Here is a 7,761-nt window from a genome sequence, read left to right on the forward strand (position 1 = left end):
GCATGGTGCTCCAATGCTCCGTTTTCTCACCGAGTTGCTGCAGCATTTTTACATGACGATCAAAATCGTCCACGAGCTTATGCAGGGCCACATTAGATTCCCTAGTTACACGGGCCATACAGAATATTGACTGCAGGTGTCTTTTCTTTTGCAGATAGTCATTAGCGTAGCGATCCACCAAAGACTTCCAAGCTATCTGATAATTTCCTGCGCATAATGGAACCGATTCAATGAGCTTCGCAGCTTCACCCTTTAATGCAGCGCGAAGATAATGGAATTTTTGAATTTCCATTACTTCGGAATTGTTGTGTATAAGCGCTTCGAACGTGTCACGAAAAGCAGCCCAATGCATGTCGTCTCCACTAAACTCCGGTAGGGCAATGGTAGGCAGTTTTATGCCGGACACTGCCACGCTGCTGGCAGATGAAGTAGCGGAGGACGCGTGCGGCAAAAGCGCACTTAACGATGCTCTCGTGACGTACAGCTTCTCTTCGATGGCAGCACGAACTTGGCCTTCTTCTCCACGTAACTCTGATGTTGCCAAGTTTTCGATATGCTGCTGAACATTGTCGAATTCGGCCGCCAGATTCTCAAGTTCCGCAATTCGAAACGGTACTTGGGAGAAGTCTCTAGCAGGAACGTAGTTCGACACGAAAACAGATGCTCGGTTCAATTTCTCTTCCAGGGTTAAGCGGCGGGAAAGCAGGAGCTCCATGTTGGCCATTTTTGATGCGCTGAGGACGATGAACTAAGATGACGATTTTGCGCGCGAAACCACTCGACACTTTAACCGACGTGTAGAATACGGAAATATCGGACGCGAGACGCGGAACGCGGGACGGGGTTACAACACGAACGCGTAAATGTTCAAAGAATCGTATCCTAACGTAGAAGACGATTTACACGACGAATAAATCAAACACTCACGGAAAACGTAACGCACAAAATCTTAGTCCTGATTTTTGAAAATGGTGTCCAAAAAAGGTGTGGCCGAAAAACTGTCGCAATTGCTACGCAGCAAACGTACAGACGTAGCAGGACAAAACACGGGCGCACAAACACTTTAAACCAAAAAACGCGAATCAGCAACTAGCGAAATAACGATGTGTAAGGTCCACGATTTAACCGAAAAGAATGTTCACAAATCACGAAGGAGAAAGTAGTGTCACAAATGTTCACAGAAAGACGGTACTGTGAAGGGACGGAGCACCAAATAAACGGACAAACAGGCACAAAAGTTATGTAATTAAATTTCCGCAGCAATCCTGGTCACGGCACCAATTTATGATCGCGCAAATCCCTACGTTGTGTTATATTTTTAAGAAAACCAGAACACGCTTTCACAATTTTACATACTTTATTTAACGCGCGCTGTCGAGAGCCGTTTCTCCTTCGTGGTCGGTTTCAAGAACGAATATCATTATGTCAGCTTATTCCCGCGATCTAATTCCCTACCAATACACACAAAAACAGCACCTGTCAATCGTTTCGTTTATCGGTGAAACGCATATGCAAATAACGCAATTGAAATATTTCACTCGGAACTATGGGCATTTAAAAACATGAAACGTAAACACAGAGCACGTCGGCTCCTGATAAGAACCCCCCAGAAATCACCAATAAATCGAGTTAGAATTCCAGTGTTAATACTTAGTTCTTTCTCCAGTTTTTTTGTGAGCATTGCTCTTCTAGAGAAATTCGATTTTCTTTAAGAGTGGCAAGACCCCTTTGGCAATATCCGTTGTTAGGCGGAAGTTTGCATCGGGGTGCCAGCCTTTTTCAAGACTTTTGCTCGGGAGTACTGCTCCCCTTTCTAAAAATACAGTCCACGAGACGGAGTAGGCCGTAGTATCCTACAAACTGAAGATGAAGAAACTAGTGAGCGAGAAGAATATCCAACAGTTCAAGAAGAATGGTTCGAACCGCAACGAAATCATAAAAGTTTTACGCATTTTGCAAGTACATTCGGGGCAAAAACCAATATAGAAAAAGTGAGAAATTGTCGCACAGTTCAAGATTTTTATTCACTTCTGGTTACACATTAAATATTTGAATACATAAGCGAACAAACAAATATATACGCAGCTCAGTCTAATAACTCATCGAATCGTTCCAAAAAATGGTACCCTACCAATAAGGATAAAATTAAAAAGTTATTCGGACTGCCCATATGGATGGGCTTGGTCAAACTACCAGAAATTCGCTTATATTGGAGTACAAAACCAATTTATGCACAAAGTTTCCCACGCAAGATAATGAGCCGTGATCGCTTTGAAATTTTACTAAAAATGCTACATTTTTCCAATAATGAACTTGAGGTTAAATCGGACCGCCTTTCCAAAGTTAGCTACATTATTAAGGCTCTAAATCAAAATTTTCAAAAATATTATGACCCTCCAGAAACTGTATGCATCGTCGAATCACTAATACGGTTCAGAGGGCGTATCGTATTTCGCCAAATTTTTGAAAAACAAAAGACACAAATATGGCACAAAAATATTCAAATTGTGCTTTGGCTACGGGTATACGTATAATTGTAGTTTTTATGCTGGAAAAATTCACGAAAAAGAAAAGACAACCCCTGTAAACGTTGTAATGAAATTGTCGGAGAAGTTGTTAGATAAAGGTCACACTATTTGCACAGACAATTGGTACACTCTACGAACTCTACGAAGCAATAGAAAAGATAATCCGAAAGAAATTGAAAGTAGGCGAATTTATTGCAAAAGAAAACTCAAACGGAATTATAGTAATTAAATGGAAAAATAAGAGAGATGTACTCATGCTTTCCACAAAACATTCAGACGAAATGGTTATAGCAAAAATCAAGAATAGATATTGTTTTGAATTTAAACATTAAAACTTAGACTTGGACTGCTGTGACAATTCATTTATTTTGACCGATCGCGTCGAGTGCTAAAGATGGACTGATGTTCGATTTCATACGCTCGTGATAGCAAACTTCTCTGGTTTGTTGCTTAACCTAGGAAATTCTAAGAAAGGCCGATCGGCCACCAAAAGCGCGCACGTGCCTTAGCGCAGACAATTGTCTTTTGTTTAACCTTTGATCCCACTTGCGAGCAGGCTTCACACTGTTCATATTGTCATTGTTTTACAAAGCAAATACAGAGTTCTTAGTATTGTTTTCGCTTCGCTCACACCATATGGCGCCCCTAGTTCCTAGCATCGTATTCTTTTGCTTCGACATACTCCCCCCCGGTTGAATTATTGAATTCAACAGAATTGTTTTCGGTTACAGGCAAAATACAGATTTTTGATATTCCGCGCTTGTACAACCCATCTTTCGTTTTGACGGTAACTACTCTTATGTTCCCATCACTTCCCGGAAAAATCTCAACTATTCTACCGTAACACCATTTCAGGGGTGGTAAACCATCGTCTTTCACAAGCACCATTGTTCCGACGTAGATGTTGTTGCGTTGGCGGGTCCACTTTGTCCGTGGTTGTAGACCGGACAAATACTCAGTACTCCAACGTTTCCACAGCCTTCGAAGATATTCTTGTACTTCCTGCCATTGATTCAGCTGGTTGATTGGAACCGCTTCCAGGGATGGTTCGGCCAAGGCAGAAAGCGGACGATGGATCAGGAAATGTCCCGGCGTCAAAACGTCAAGATCAGCTGGATCGGTTGATAGTTGAGTCAAAGGTCGAGAATTCATGCAACTCTCGATCTGCGTTAGAAGCGTGGTGAGCTGCTCGTAGGTCAGCAACGCGTTTCCCATCGTAGGCCTAAGATGATTTTTGAAGGATTTGACAGCCGCCTCCCATAGGCCGCCAAAATTCGGAGAACGAGGGGGGATGAACTTAAATTCGATGCCTTCATCGCTGCACATCCGAGTTATGTCGCCTTGCCATGCCTGGTCCTTGAATTGCTGAGCTAGGACAGCCAATTCTTTCGATGCTCCTACAAAATTCTTAGCGTTGTCACATTCAATTAATGAAGGCTTACCTCTGCGCGCGATGAATCTGCGTAGGGCCGCAATAAAGGCGTCTGTGGTCAAGTCTGTAACAAGATCGATGTGCACCGCTTTCACGACCATGCATACAAAAATGAGCACGTATCCTTTCAGCGGCTGCGATTTTGTATGGGGATAGCGGTATGCTATCGGACCACATAGATCCACTCCCGTGCGGACGAATGGTAAGGCTGGAGACACGCGTTCCATCGGTAAGTCGCCCATGATTTGTTGAAGCGATGTTGGTCGACAGCGGAAACATTGCAAACATGAGTGCACTGTCTTTCGGGCTAAATTTCTGACTCGCAAAGGCCAAAACCTTTCGCGCAGGCTCGTGATCAGAAATTGAGGGCTGGCATGCAACATTTTCAGATGAACGAACATTGCAATCATGTCGGTGAGGGGATGATTGGATGGAAGTATCATAGGATGTCGTCGATCGTTAGATACTTCTGCATGACGTAGCCTGCCACCTACTCGCAGTATGCCGGCTTCGATGTATGGATTTAACGACTTCAATTTGGAATGGTTTGCAACGAAACCATTTTTTTCAAGATTTTTAAAATCTTCCGCAAATGATTCATGTTGTGCAAGACGGACGAGACACTTGATTGAATCGTTTAGTTCTTCAGTGGTCAGATGCGTAAATCGTCGTTGATCACGATTTTTGAGTTTTGCGTTGTGAGCAAATCTGAGTATCCATGCTACAAGTCTTTTCAAATCGCCGAATGACGAACGCAGTTTAAAAATGAAACTCGGTTCAATAGAATGAGCTGCCAACGTAACTCTTTCTTCGAGATCTTCCCTCGGTAGTTCAACCTTACTTGCAACCTTTGTAGGGAAAATCAGAGGTTCTTCATTTAGCCAATTTGGGCCGTTCCACCATAAGGTGGCATGTTGTAGCTGTGCTGGATCCATTCCGCGAGAAATTATATCTGCTGGATTTTCTATACCGGGTACGTGATTCCATTTTCCATTTGCAGTGAGATGTTGTATTTCCGATACACGATTCGCAACGAAAGTTTTCCAGCGCGATGGGTTTGCTGCCAACCAGTGTAGGACAATACTTGAATCCGACCAAAAATATGGTTCTATTTCAATTTTCAAGGCACCGGAAACCTTTTCATACAGATGTGCCAAGAGTAATGCGGCTGAAAGCTCTAAACGAGGTAAACAAACTCGTTTTTGTTTACGCGAAGTTGCCAGAGGAGCTACTTTAGATTTAGCCGTTAGTAAATTCACTGTAACTGTATCATCGCTGGATACAGATCTGATGTAAATACAAGCGCCGTACGCCGTCAGACGCATCGCAAAACCCGTGTAGCTGTATTTGTTTTACAGGCGTGTGAGAAAGAACCCAACGTTGAATACTTATTTTATTAAGTTCTGCAAGATTTTTACGAAAATATCTCCACTGTTTCTGTAGTAGTGGGTTGAGAGGTTCATCCCAAGACGTTTCATTGCGCCAAAGCTCTTGAAGATACATTTTAGCTGCCACTATCACAGGACCGACCAATCCTAAAGGATCGAAAAGTTTTGCCGAGTCTGATACAGCAATGCGTTTCGTAACTGGATTGTCATGGTTGCTGTACTCAGGTGTTTCGAAGAGAAAATTGTCGGTTGTTGGTTGCCATTTCAGGCCCAATGTTTTGATGCATGATGTTGGCGAATCAAGATCATAAACAGTTCGATCATCCCGAAGATCAACGGGAATTTTTTCTAGTAGTTCGGAGCAGTTAGATGTCCATTTACGAAGACAAAGACCAGCAGATTGAAGTAAATTCAATAATTGGTCACTGAGTTTCTGCCCTTCCTCTACACTATTGACTCCTGTTAGCATGTCGTCCATGTAAAAGTCGTTAGCTAAAACCTTTGTTGCCTCTGGGTAAGTATTTGCTTCTAGTTTTGCTAGATGTTGTAGAGTTTTAGTTGCGAGGTATGGTGCGCAAGAAGTTCCATAAGTGACTGTGCTCAATTCAAATGTACAAATTGGTTCGGTTGGTTTATTGCGCCATAGAATTCGTTGCAAGGGACGGTCTTCGTCAGCTACCAAAATTTGTCTGTACATTTTTTCAATGTCCGCCACGAGTACAAATTTTGGCATACGAAATCTTAGCAAGATAGACATAAGATCGTCTTGAAGGATTGGGCCTACCATCAAACAATCGTTTAATGAGACTCCACTGCTGGAAGAGCACGACGCGTCAAACACCACCCGAAGCTTGGTGGTAGTTTTATCGGGACGAAGCACACAATGGTGCGGCATGTAATAGCTTGGGCTAACTTGTCCTGTGGTGTTTTCTGTTATTTGTACCATGTGGTTAAGGTTTATATATTCTGAAACAAACTGTGAATATTCTGCTTTAAGTTGTGGTCTGGTTTCTAAACGTCTTTCTAATGCTAGGAATCTGCGCAAAGCAATAGATTTGGATTCGCCCAGCTGGGCAATTTTGTCGTCGCGTGTTGGTAGAGAAACCACAAACCGACCTGCGGTGTTACGTTTTGTTGTTCTATCAAAATATTGTTCACATTTGCTTTCTTCCACCGATAGTTTGCTGTTAGTCTGGCATGCTTCAAGTTCCCAAAATTGTCTAAGCTGTGCGTCGAGGTTGCTGCTCACATGAGCCACTACTGATGTTTGCTCACTTGGTTGGCAAACGGTGGCTCTTCCAGCTATGACCCATCCTAGCACAGTTTTTTGTACTGCCAATGCACCTGACTGCATTTTCAAAAGGCCCTCTTCCAAGATTAGATAATACAGGTCCATGCCGATTATCATGTCGATTGGTCCGGGTTCATGGAAATTAGGGTCTGCTAGTTCGATGTTTAGAGGTAAGGTTAGCTTTGTTAGATCGACTGCACTTACCGGTAGATTTCTTGTGACTTGGCTGAGCACATGAAATTTGGATGTCGTTCTAAAAGCACTGCAATTTGACTTGATGCTCACCATGACCGATGAGTAAGACATGATTTTCGACTCACCAATACCGCCGATCGAGTGTACTTCCTTTATGCGGGGGAGTCGAAGACGTTGTACTAGTCGTTCTGTCACAATATTCAATTGTGATACTGAGTCGAGCAGAGCTCGCGCCCAATACTGCGTTCCGTTGCAGTCACATACCTTGACCACAGCCGTTTGAAGCAAGACCGTTGAAGATACCTGATTAGAAGCCGGTGGCACATTCACAAAACAATGATTTAACGAAGCTGGAGTTTCTGGATTAGACGAAGCAGGAGTGGAAGGACCGGGTTGGCATTCGGGTATCGTTTGCTGTTGCAATACTTCCTGAACTGGCATGGCATTCGATTGTTCGTGTAACATGGTGTGGTGCTTCTTGTGGCAAATACGGCATGTACCTGATGGACAGTCCTTAACCGTATGACCCAATGATAAACAATTGAAACACAGTTTCTTGTTCTTCACTAAATCCTTTCGATCATTCACTGCCATGTTTCGGAACATAACGCACTTGTAAGGAGAATGTTTCACGTCACGACAAAAAACACACTTTTCCGCTGCACCTAAGGACACTGTCGAATACGCTGCTGTGTTCTTCTGGACCGGTTTGCGTCGAAACTGTGATGAGGTTTTGTCCGACGGATCTAATTTCACTGATTCCACAGATTGTAACACTCTACAATGATCTCGGAGAAACTTCACTAACTCGTCGTAGGTAGGAACTTCAGTCGAACGCTTATGTGTTTCCCACTGTCGCAAAGTAGCCGGATCCAAACATGATGACAAGCGAAACACTAACAACGTACTCCACCCTTCAGGCCGTTC

This window comes from Anopheles coluzzii, chromosome 3 (genome assembly GCF_943734685.1).
Source record: "Anopheles coluzzii chromosome 3, AcolN3, whole genome shotgun sequence".
Taxonomy (NCBI): Eukaryota; Metazoa; Arthropoda; class Insecta; order Diptera; family Culicidae; genus Anopheles; species Anopheles coluzzii.